Source organism: Fukomys damarensis, unplaced genomic scaffold (genome assembly GCF_012274545.1).
Source record: "Fukomys damarensis isolate Sample0158 unplaced genomic scaffold, DMR_v1.0_HiC HiC_scaffold_4, whole genome shotgun sequence".
NCBI lineage: Eukaryota > Metazoa > Chordata > Mammalia > Rodentia > Bathyergidae > Fukomys > Fukomys damarensis.
In genome coordinates, this window is record NW_022900916.1 from 33,031,297 (window position 1) to 33,043,028 (window position 11,732).

General features: G+C 40.3%; 1 protein-coding gene and 1 non-coding gene across 2 annotated transcripts in view; one reads left to right on the forward strand and one right to left on the reverse strand.

Annotated features, from left to right (window-relative positions):
• Positions 1-11,732, reverse strand: part of Pde1c (phosphodiesterase 1C) — a 576,741-nt gene that overhangs the window by 506,526 nt on the left and 58,483 nt on the right. The window lies entirely within an intron of this gene.
• On the forward strand, positions 1,405-1,511 carry LOC117284230. Its single transcript, XR_004515311.1, has one exon. It is a non-coding gene; the product is annotated as a U6 spliceosomal RNA (small nuclear RNA).

Below are 11,732 nucleotides of genomic sequence, written 5' to 3' on the forward strand. Positions count from 1 at the left end.
GGAGGAGGAGGAGGAGGAGACGGTGAACAAGCTAAATTCATTTTTTTTTCAGCAAAATATTTATTGGTAATTTTAGATATATATGACTACATTCATCATAGGAAATTAGTACCTGTATATATCTTGCTTCTGTTTTTTTCCCCCATTCCCATCTCCCTTCAACCCCTCCTTACATACAAAAGTTTTGTTTCCATTATCCTTCTATTTTCTGCTTTTTCTTGTCCTTTCTTTCCTTTCCCCATCCCCCTCCCTTGTCCCCATTCCAAATATATAGCTTGATCAATTTTCAAACTGAACACACCCGCACCACACAAAGTGTAATCGCCACCTAGATTAAGAAATGGGACTTTTCAAAAATGAGAACCAAGACCTGTCACGTAAAGGTACAAGATCCCAATGATGAATGTAACTGTACTGTATGCCTAAAATGTACCAATAAACTCAATGAGGGAAAAAAAAAAAAGAAATGGGACTTTTGGAGGGCTTAATGGTACACCACTTGCCTAGTATGTGTGATGCCATAGGTTCAATCTGTAGTACCACTACTAAAAGAAAAAAAGGAAGGAGGAAGGAAGGAAGAAAATAGGACTTTATTAGCATCACCACAATTTTTCCCATACCTACCCCTCTCAGATACTCTCTACTTTGCCAAAGATAGCATTGTTTGGATTTTCATCACCATAAATTAACTTTGACTATTTTAAATCTTATACATAGAATAGTGCAGTATAGCTTCTTTTTTGTTTGACTCTTTGGTTCAAACTTACATTTGTGAGATCCATCCATGTTGTTTGCATGTAGAAAGAGTTTATTCTTTTTCTTTACCATATTGTGTTCCTTGGGATAAATGGAACACAGTTTATCCATTGTATTAATATGTAGATTGCCTCCAGGTTGAGGATGTTATGAAGAGGTGCCATAACGTTTTCCTTTGTCTCAATTAGTGTCCGTATATAGACATTTCTCTCGGGCACATGCTCACAAGTAGGATTATGCTGGCTCACAAATGATGCGCATATTTCTCTTTACTAGATAATACTAAGTAGTTTTCCAAAATGGTTATGGCATTTTCTACCTTCACTCCCAGCCCGGCCCTCACTTGATGTTGTGCCCTTATCTCATTCTAGCCATTCTGATGGTGTATCTTTCTCTCTCCAAGGACCTAGTTCAGTAGTCTTTTTCACTCATGGTTCCACTTGTGACTCCCTCCAACCTCCAAGTAAAAAACAGAAATCCTCCAACACAAATCTGAGCACACCATTCCCTTTCTTTTTCTTTTTCTTTTTTTTTTTTTTTTTTTTTTTTTTTTTTTGTATGGAGGATTGAACTCAGGTCCTTGCGCTTGCAAGGCAGACGGTGAAACCACTGAGCCAAATCCCTGGCCCTTCCATTCCCTTTCTTAAAGTGCTCATTTTGGCAGTACATGTACTAAAATTGGAGCAGTACAAAGAAGACTAGCATGACTCCTGTGCAAGGACAACATGCACATTCATGAAGTGTTCCACATTTTTAGATGCAAAGATCCTCAGTAAGACACAGGAAAACAGAGTGCAACAAGTCATAAAGAAGATTATACACCATGATGAGGTAGGAATCATCCCAGGGATGGTTGAATATACACACACAAATAAATGTAATACACCACATTAACAGAACCAAAGACAAGAATCACATAATCATCTCAATAGATGCAGGAAAAGCATTTGACAAAGTTTAACACCCATTCATGATTTTTTTAAAAAAACCCTACAGAAAATTGGAATAGTCTTTATCTCAATCTGATAAAAAAAATCTATGACAAGCCAACAGCCAACATGCTAAATGATCAAAAACTGAAAGTCTTCATTCTAAAATCAAGAACAAGACAAGGATGCCCACTATCATCACATTCTGTTCCAAATAGTTCTGGAAACATTAGCCAGAGCAACTGGACAAGAGAAAGAAATAAAAGGAATAAGGATAGGAAAGGAAGAAATTAAATTATCATTATTTGCAGATGACACGATATTCTACATAGAAGATCCCAAAAACTCCACTAAAAGACTTCCAGATTTAATAACCAAATTCAGTAGCATAGTTTGATACAGTCACACTCAAAAATCAATCACATTCCTATTCACAAATAAACTCAATGAGAGAGAAATTAGGCAAACAGGACTTTTCCCAATAGCATCCAAAACAGAAAGATAGAAAGAATGAATGAATGAAAGAAAGACCTAAAAATCAATCTAATAAAGGAAGTAAAAGACCTTTATATTGAAAACTACAGGGCCAGGGATTTAGCTTAGTGGTTCTGCTGCCTGCTTCACAAGTGCAATGTCCCAAGTTCAATCCCCAGTACCAAAAAAGAAAAAGAAAACTACAGTGATTTGAAAAAAGAGATCAAAGAGGATGTCAGAAAATGGAAAGATATCCCTTCTTCTTGGGTAGGAGGAACCAATATAGTAAAAATAGCCATAATTCCAAAATTGTTATACATATTTAATATAATCTTGATTGAAATACCAATAGTGTATATCATAGAATTAGAGAAAACAAGCAATTTTAGGCAACAAAGGGGAGGCAGGGGGCATCACAATCCCTGATTTGAAATTATACTACAAAGCTACTGTGATAAAAACAGCATGGTACTGGCAAACAAAGTAAAATAGACTTGAGGATCGCTGGAACAGATTAGAAGATGCAATAACAACTGCAAGCAAAGGGGCAGGCCAAACACTCATTGGAAGAAAGATAAGATGGCTGAGTGTGTATCTTCTAATCTGTTCCATTGTTCCTTGGGAATTTTTTTTTTTTTTTTTCCAGTACCATGCTGTTTTTATTCATTAAAAAATGTTCAACACCATTGATCTTTCGAGAAATGCAAATTAAAACAACACAGAGATGCCATCTCATTACAGGAAGAATGATGATCATCAATAAATCAACCAATAACAATCCTGGTGAGGAGGTAGGGAAAAGAAACCCTTCTCCATTGTTGATGGGACTGTAAATTGGTATAGCCACTGTGGAAATTAGTATGGAGATTCCTCAACTAACTAAAACTAGAGGTTCCATTTGACACAACTATTCCCCTTCTAGGTATCTTCCTGAAAGAGCATCACACCACAGCGATATATGTACACCCATGTTTATAGCAGCACAATTTGTAGTAGCAAAATCTTGGAAATGGCCTAGAAGCCCATCCATGGACAAATGGCTAATGAAAATGTGGTTTATATATACAATGGAGTAGTACTCTGCCATAAAGAAGGATCAACTTCAGACATTTTTAGGCTAATGAATGCACCTTGAGACCATAGTTTTAAGTGAAACAAATTAAGCACATATACTTAAATATTGCATTGTTTTTCTTGTGTGAAAAACTGAAATAAGGACCAAAACTGATGATGCTGGGAAATAGGAAGAAAATGTTCAAATGGGAAGGAGAACAAGGGATGGGGTGGGAGAAGGGCAGGAAGGGAAAAGGGAATAAATGATAAACAGGGAGAAATGGAAACACAGCTTTTGTAAACAAGGAAGGGAAGAAGGTTTGAAGGGAGAGGAAGGAAACAGAAAAAAAAGAATCAAGATCTATCATGTAGAGCACAAATTTCCTATGATAAATGTGGTCATTATGTATATCAAAAGTGTACTAATAAATTAATTTTTAGATTTAAAAATTCCAGTGGTTTCAATTGGGCTTGAAATAATTCAAACCTCTAACTTTTTTTCTTTTTTTCTTTTTTTCTTTTGAGACAGGTCTCACTGTGTAGTGGAGACTGACCTGGAACTCACTATGTAGCCCAGGCTGGTCTCGAACTCATAGTGATCCTCCTGCCTCAGCCTCCAAGTGCTGGGATTACAGGTGAGCACCACTACAACCAGCTCTAAACCTCTAAGTTTCTGCATGGTCTGGCTTCTACCACTTTATTTGACTTCATCTTTGCATACTTACCTTCATTCACTGTGCTTCAAACACACCAGCCTCTCCTGCCTCACCAAACAAACCAAGCTTTCTCCCACCTCAGTTCTTTGCATATGTTGGACACATCCCCACCCTTCACGCTTACCCTGCCACCTGCTTAACTATTATCCTTTTAGTTCTGGATTTACAAGTCACTTGCTCAGTTGAAAGCCCTTACATGGCCTCCCTATTAAGAGTTTATTTCCTTTGCAGCATTTAAAGCATATATTTCTTTTTTTACTTGCTCACATCCTATCACTAGACAATGAGGTCCATGAGGAAAAAGACATGGCATTGTTGGTCATTACTAAAAGCCCATATATGACACACAATAGAAGCTCAATATATCTTAATCTTCTGATTGATTTAATAAATAGTACCCCATGGGTGAAGGTTTAACATAAGCAGCCCTTTCACACTGAGGAATCAATAAAGCAAAATGTCATGAGAAACATCGTTTATACATCAGTGAAATCACTGTTTGCTGAGTACTGGTGGAATGGAATAAACCCTTTGCATCATGTGCAGCAGAACCCACCTCTGAGTGCCCTCCTAGTTGCCCAGGAGCATTTTGCCCAGTACAAGTGACCTTGAGGTGCCTTGGGACCTCTGCTGCCTACACTGGATGACTTTATGCAGGTTCATCCTTTCTTCAGATGCACAGTAGCATTTGAATTAACTTACCTGATTTATTATTTCCATAAGTGTGTGGGGCATTTTCCCCATCAGTGTTAACAAATTGTCACTTAGACAAATTAGAAAACCCATAAACGTGAACAGTCACCATCCATACGCTACTAACTTGCCATGAAAAAGCGAATTTGTCTCCTTCTAGTCTTTGTTCTTCCTTTTTTCCTTTATTGTGAGTTTTTAATCAGAAAACTCAGGAGAGGACTTGCCTGAAACCACTGTATAAAGTAGAGCATTTGGGAGATTTAATTAATCAAGCTCACCTCATCCTCTCTGCCCAAAACCAGCGGAGATATTAAAAGCTTCAGCTAAAGGACCTATTTTCAGCTCATTTGCTCAAATCACCTTCCACGCCTTGCCTTTGTGTCCTCAAGAGGGACACCAGGGAGCCTGGCAGTATGGCAGCGATTTAGTGAATTGCTGGGTTGAGTGAATATGGCACCCCCCAGAAGCCACACTTGCCTCCTTTCCCTGAAAATGACAAATTCTGTTTGGAAAAATTCACCACCTATAGGACCTCTATTCTGAGCTAGGCACAGTGCTGAGTGCCTTTCATAACCCACTGAATTTTCACAATGACTCCAGGAGCTGGCGTTAGCTCCAGTTTGCAAATGAGAATATCAAAGCTCAGTGAGGTGGGTGAATCGTCCACTTAGTGAGTGGCTGGTTCAAGCTTGTACACAGATCTCTCTGGCTCTTTCCTTGCTGATAGATTTTTGCCTTGGCTGAGAATTGCTGGAATCAAAGGATGAAGAACAGAGGGCCTTTCCTGTGCTGGGTTTTAAATTGCTCAGAAGCTCACAGTTCAGGTTGTCTGAAGGGGAATTGGGGAAACAACCAATTAATTGAGCTCATCACTGGGTTAGATTACTACTTAATAGACTCACTAAACCCTCAGGACATGGCCTCAATACAACCAGAATTTCATACACAGTTGTACTTCTTCCCCTGATATGACTGGATGTCTCACTCCCCACTATAACTCCCCACATGACACAACCCACACTTGTTTGAGGATCTGGGCCACTGCAGATGGGCAGGGCATGGTTCTGCAGCCCCAAGCTAACATGTGCTTCACTCTGAACTTCAGCTCCAGGAGCAAGGTCAGAGGCAGAGCCTGGGAACAGGACTGAATCCCAAGCTTGTTTTGTCCTGAGAACAGAAGTGACTGGGTTTCCTAGAAACACGGTGGATGGCAGAGAAGTTAAGGCAGAAGATCTAGAAATCACATCTACTAAATGAGGGCAGTGTTTCAACTAAAATAATTAAGCAAGGTCACTGGTGCCCTGGGAATATTTCCCATCTTTAGTCATATCAAGACCCCAGCTTTCCTTCAGCATCTGCCTCCTCCCTTCTGTGCTGCCTCCTTGAGGTGGACCATAGCTGAGCTACTCCTGACCCAGTGTTCTCCAGGCCCCAGACAAAAGGCAAGGTCACTGCCAGCCACTCTGAGCCAACTGTCCCTTGGAGTCCAACAGGGTCCTACACCTTCCTATACTGACAGGGACATAATAACCTTTTCTTCCAACAGTGAAGCTCAGTGCAGTGCTTTCCTTCCAAAGACAGGACAGGCAGCCTCAGGGACCCTGAGAGATCCAGTCTTACAAGTGTCCAGAGAAGCGCTCACTTGAAGAGTGTGTGGGCAGGTAATGTGCTCCCATCCAACAGCTATTTGCTAAGGGGCAGTGGCACACAGAGCAGGCCTATCACTGCCTTTACTGAGGTGACAAGCCAGTGGGGAAGGCAGCCATGAAATGTCAGCAAAAAGATGTTTCTGGGCATGGTGGTGCATGCCTACAATCCAGGCACTCTGGGAGGCTGAGGCAGGAGAATTGCAAGTTCAAATCCAGTCTGGGTAATTTGGCAAGACCCACCTCAAGATATAAAACAAAAATAGGAGCTGGGGTTATAGTTCAGTAGGGTCCTATTACCTCCACCACTGTACCATAAAGAGGTATAAGGGGAGGAATAGAGGAGGAAAGATGAGCAGAGTGGTGCGTGCTTGTAATACTAGGAGCACGGGAGGCTGAGCCAGGAGGATCACAAGTTCGAGTTCATCCTGGGCACCTTAGGGATCTAGCAAAACCCTGTCTGGGGGGCAAAAAAGTGGCTGGGGATGTAGCTCAGTGTGAAGGCCCTGGGATCAGGCCCCAGTACCAAGAGGGAGTAGGGGAGAGAGGGAGGGAGGAGAAGTATTAAGAGGGAAGATAAAGATCTTTGAGAATACTTTAATCACTTCACCGTGGCTGCCGTGAGGAGGCTGGGTGGGGAGACCAGGGGCCAGTTCAGAGCCATTGGCCTAAGGGGATCATGATAGAGCCTGACCCACAGAGCAAGTGCTAGAAGTAAGGCAGTGTGATCCAAGCAGGTACATATTCTGGATGTAGAATCAGCAGTCTTGATGGTCTTAGAGAAGTGAGTGCTTGGGAGAAAGAGGGCAGGAGAGCTAAACCTCAATCTGGAATTGGACAAGATGATGTGAAATTCTGAGTCAACAGCTGGCAAGACTATGGGGCTTCAAAACCCAGAATAGCAAGCCAAGGGGTGGGCCAGTCCTGCCTCTTAATGAGGCACACAGTAAAAGCATTGCCTCCTGAGGTCTTCCACCAGGGCCCAAAGGAAATGAGGCTTCGCTTTAGCAACCTCCCTCTCTCCCTGTGGTTCACCCCTCTATACCAAACCTTTGAGAATCCCAAGATTCTCGTACTGTCTCTGGTTACTGCCTTTTGTAGGAGATATATATATTTTTTTTTTCAAAGAAAACTAAGGTCTTAGCCTGAGTATCAATGCCAAGCTCCAAGTTAAAAGAATAAGGGTGAAAAAATAACAAAGTCACTGCATTTTGAATATTAACCTTCTGAACATGTCTCCAGTTTTTAGGCCTAAAGAGGTGTTGTCACAGTATTTGGCTCCCCAGTTCTGTCTTGGCTGTAGGATGCAGCTGCACAGGTGAGGTTTGCAAAGGCACAGTCCTATCACTTTCCAGGTAGTCATCATGCACGTTTCTGTTGCACCCCAAGGATATGCACTGTCCATAAAGCAAGTATGCGATTACAAAACAATGACGATTCCCATAGCCACCATAATGGGTCGGATTACTTTATCATCACACCTGGTCTAGGTGTGTGTACTCTTTGCCATTGAACACCCATTAAGGGGTCCAAAAACTATGTGAATAGCTGTCTTGGCCAGCAGAAAACTGTGTGCTGTGTAATGGAAAAAACATGCTTTCAAACTCACCACTTAGGATCTACTCTGTATTCCAGCAATTGATACAACCTCTTTGACACAGTTTTTGCTCACGTGAAAAGGAGGAAATACCACTTACCTAATTGTGAGATTAGAGTGAGAATCAAACAAAACCATTCATGAGAAAAGTAGCTGCTGGCATGTGCCAACCTCTTAACAAATGCTCAAGAGTGGTTGTGATGTATTAAGACTTTTCATCTTGTAGTTTTACCCATTTTAAAGTAAATGCATTAATATTTTCTATTCCTTCTATAATAGGAACAGAAAGTTCAGGCATTTATCAGAAAACGTTGGGAACTATCCCACACCTTGTCATTTTGCAAAGAAAAGCAAATATAAAGAGGAGGAAAATGGGAATTTTGTTTTTTTAATGCATAGAAACCCCGTCAGGGACACATACTGTGAAAAATTAGTAATAAAATAAATTTTATTTAATCAGATTTCTTTCAGTAAAACTAAAGTAGCTCCAGGGACAGTACCTAATTACCAAGAAAGAATAACTTCAATTGTAATTGCCTATGTAAAATTCCTTAATTTTTGGACAACTGAACATGTCTTTCAAAAGTTTTTTCTTGAACTACATCTTTCACCATACTTCCACTAACATTTTGTGTGCATTTCTGATTAGGAAATGAACATGTTTTACCTGGGTATTAGGATATTCAATAAATAAATAAAATACGACTCTATATAAGAATATTAAAATGTAACCATAAAATTTACATTTTCAAAGAATATGTGATGGTTTTGGAAAATATCTGTAACTTGTTTTCAGCTGGCAGAGTTTACAAAATAGCACTTTTAAACTGTAATGTCATTTTTCAAATGCACACAGTTTCACATGCATATGACTAAGTCTTGAAAGACCAGCACTTCATGTCTTTAATAGTCATTCTGAATGGTCGAATTATGGGAGACACACATTTCTTTCTCTAAACTTTTGTCTTTTGAATTGTACACCAGAAATATCTATTACTTCTATAATGAGTTAGGAAAACATTCTTTTAGAACGACTTAGGTTTTTTTCTATGTTCTTCATATATTGGTAGAAACATAATTTTCCTTGTACTTGCAAGGCAGGTGGCGGAACCACTGAGCTAAATTCCCAGCAGTAAGTGTAATTAAAAAACAAACAAACAAAAAAAAACTTTCCCCAATGACTGAGTCCTCCCTTGTAACTGATTCTTTCATTTTGTCCATCAGTGGGAAACATGAACATCATGGGATCTAAGGAAAATAAGTATCTGCTTGCAAGTGACTGGATGGATGCATTCCAGATTTTAGGCCCTAACGAGTGTTTCCTCAAACAATTTAAAAACTTGACATACGGTGCTCTGTGGAGAAGCCTGAGGTGAGCAGGAAAATCACTCACTTGTGGCCTCCACCTGCATATCCAGCTGCTCACCAACAACTCTGGTCCTCACCTGGGGCCTCAGGGAAGTGCGTCTCTCAGTCCTGCAGCTTGGGAAACCCTGCAGGTCTTGCTGAGAGGTTGCCAGAGTTTGATTAGAGGTCTCTGTTTCTAGCACCCACAGAACAGTGAGCCACAGTCCAGGTGATGTAAATAACAGAAATTAATTTCCTCACAGTTCTAGAGGCTGACGGTGTGAGATCATAGTGCAGCAAGATTGATTTCTTCTGAGGCTGCTCTCCTTGGACTGGAGATGGCTGTATTTTCCGTGTCTTTACCTGGCTTTCCCTCTGTGTGAGTCTGTGTGCTAATCTCTTCTTAGAAGGACACTAGTCCTACTGGATTAAAGCCCAACTGGATAACCTCACTTACCTTAATTACCTCTTTAAAGACCTTATCTTCAAATAAGGACACATCCTAATGTACTGACGGTTACTACTTAAACCTACGAATCCTGGCAGGCTCAACCCATAACAAGTTTTTAATCAACGAGATGAACATAGAAATGGGAAGAAATATGTATGAGAGAAGCAGAGGGTCTAACGTGATACTGTAAAGGATATTGTGATTACCTGAAAATTTCTCAAACTACAGGTGGAGTTCCATTCTCTACATGCTCGCTGGGCTGTAGCAGGGCACTGTTCAATGAAGGAGCTTCTCAGGTGAGGGATTTTTTACGTATTCTCCAAAAAGCAGTCACACCAGCTGGCAGCTCCGGTTCAATTTTAGCACCATCCCACTTTTATCCATTAAAGACAGACTGTTTATGCACTTATTTGATTATTTCACTGCATTTGCCTTTATTATGGCAAATAAATGTGTAGAAAGAGGAAAATGATGGGCTAGCACTGGTGATTGGAAACGAAAGCCTCACAACTTGCTACAAGAAAAAAAGAGAGAATGATCACATAGGCTTGACTCAGAGACTTTCTCAACTAAAGTTCCATGAACTTAAGCTGCTGTGCATACATTTGTGAAGGAAAAACAAAAAGCTAAGTAGAACAGAGACCCAGTTCCAAAACCAGATGTCCCAAGTTTGGACCTAAATATGAGACGTACAGTACATAGTGTGGGATACTTCAGCTCATAGAGAATGGAATTTCCCTTGCCAAATCCAAATGTGTCACGCAGCCTTCACACACGCCTTTGCACACTTGATTTCAAGAGCTGTGTACAAGAAACTCTATATGAAAGCAGAGAATCTGCTAGTGGAAAGTAGGGAATCACCTAAACAGTTCTCTGCTGACATTTCAACAAATTGTATTACCCAGACAACTCCAGTGAGCATGGTTTAACAAGTGCCTCACCACAGCACTGAACATTCTTCTCTGCACAATTCTTTTATTTATTTTTTGTTACTGGGGATTGAACTCAGGTCCTTGCGATTACAAGGCAGTTGCCAGAACCACTGAGCTAAATCCCCAGCCCTTCTGCACAATTCTTGAGTCATCTTATACACTCCCTCTCCCTATTCAGATATATTCATGAAATTCCCATTTCCTGGATTCTGCTTTCATTTTTTACCTGTGTCTCTTCCCTTTCATCTCTATGTTAAAAACTGGCACTTTCATACACTCTTGGTGGGACTATAAAATGGTGCAGGCATCACAGAAAAAAAAAGTATGGCAGGTCCTCAAAAATTTACACACAGAATTACCGTATAAGCCCACAATTCTACTTTTGGGGATATATCCAAAATAACTGAGAGCGGGTCTCAAAGAGTTATTTGTATACTCATGCTCATGATGGCGTTGTTACAAAAGCCAAAAAGTAGAAGCAACCAAAGTGCCCACCAGTATGTGAATACATCTAGTACTGCTTTTTAAAATAAAGTTTATTATATCAGACCCCCCAAATTTCAAGACCCAACCCAAAAATGGGCACCTGAAATGAATACACTTCTCAAAGTAAAAAAATAACAAATAAATGAAAAAATGTTTAACACCACTTGTCATTTGAGAGATGCAAGTTAAAACAACACTGAGATGCCATGTCACCCCAGAAAGAATGGCTATCATCAATAAATCAACCAGTACCAATCCTGGTGAGGACATGGAAAAAGGAACCCTTCTCCACTGTCAGTGGAGCTATAAATTGGTACAACCACTGTAGAAACTAGTATGGAGATTCCTTAAAAAACTAGAACTAGAGGTTCCATTCGACCCAGGTAGTCCCTGTACGTATCTTCCTGAAAGAGTTGAGAATGTCAGTGGCTCAGTGGTTCCACTGCCTGCCTCGCAAGGGCCCGAGTTTGATCCCTGGTCCCCCCACCGAAAAAAAAAGAGTTCAGAACATCAAACCACAGTGGTATATGTCCACTTACATTCATAGCAGCACATTTTATAATAGCTAAATCTTGGAAATGGCCTAGATGCCCATTCATGGGTGAACAGCTAAAGAAAATGTGTTTTTTTTTTTTTTTTTTTTTTTTTTTTT